We start from the raw sequence: 1,083 nt of genomic DNA, 5'->3' as shown, positions 1-1,083 counted from the left end.
TGTCACAGTCTTTGTTCCTAGAGAAATCCTGTTTTGCTCAAACCTCTTTTACAGCTGAACTATGTCCCTCTAGTCTGCAGTTTCCACTTAAAAACAAAGGCCTGAACAGAAATCCCTTCCAATAAGTCCGTTGACCTCCTGGAACCAACAGAAAGCCAATCACGGGTCAGATTCCTGGGTTTGCTGATCTGGCACTTCCTGGTACAGTATCTGTTTCCTGGCAGCTCATGTGTCCTCAGAAAGGAAGTAAGTTGGAGTTTATGATGAGCAGCACTGGCAGACAGGAAATGGAGGAAGTTCAATGAATGATGCTTTTGAATCAGAAATTCATCCCAATCTTGCTGAGCAACGTCTGACGGGACTCATTCAGATGTTTTCTATTATTGTTGAACAGCGTTTAAAAGACTTCCCACAGGGTTGGGATCAAATCATGGTGTCAAATCTTAAAAGAATTTGAGGATTTCATCTAAAACACTGAGGTCTGTTAAAAGTAGCATTCAGTACAAACCTATTACCAGTCATTATTATATTTAAAATGTTCCTGACTAGAGCTAAAGCAAACTTAAGACACAAGTTTCTGGTTTGGCTACAGACTTTTACTAAGATTCATTCCTAATTTAACTTTATCTGAATTATATCTGTAGTTTTACTGTTCTTCCAGTTTGATTGTATATTGATTTTAAATCCTTTTATTTGCTATGCCTTTACTTATTGATTTCTATCCAAGCTGATGAAGATAATTGTAGGGTTAAGCTTTTTAAAAAAAAACATGTAGATAATAATCTATATTTCTTAGTGTTTTATCTGCTCCTTATGATTAACCCCAGTCCTTCAAACCAATGCCACCTCTGTTAACTGTGCTGTATTTTTACAGCCTAGTTTCTCATTGGTTAGTTTTGTGGTAGCTGTTTATTACCTCCTGTTTTGTCTTGTGTAAAGCACTGTGTGTTGCCCTTGTTGTGTGATATTAAAGACTAACTGGCTGATTGACATTTCTCTTCTGGTCCAGATACACCACAAGGCGATCTCTGGGTTTCAGCTTCATTTGTTTCAAATGTATAAAAAAAAAAAAAAAAGTCTTAA

This window comes from Girardinichthys multiradiatus, chromosome 20, assembly GCF_021462225.1.
Source record: "Girardinichthys multiradiatus isolate DD_20200921_A chromosome 20, DD_fGirMul_XY1, whole genome shotgun sequence".
NCBI lineage: Eukaryota > Metazoa > Chordata > Actinopteri > Cyprinodontiformes > Goodeidae > Girardinichthys > Girardinichthys multiradiatus.
This window is presented reverse-complemented; position numbering follows the sequence as displayed.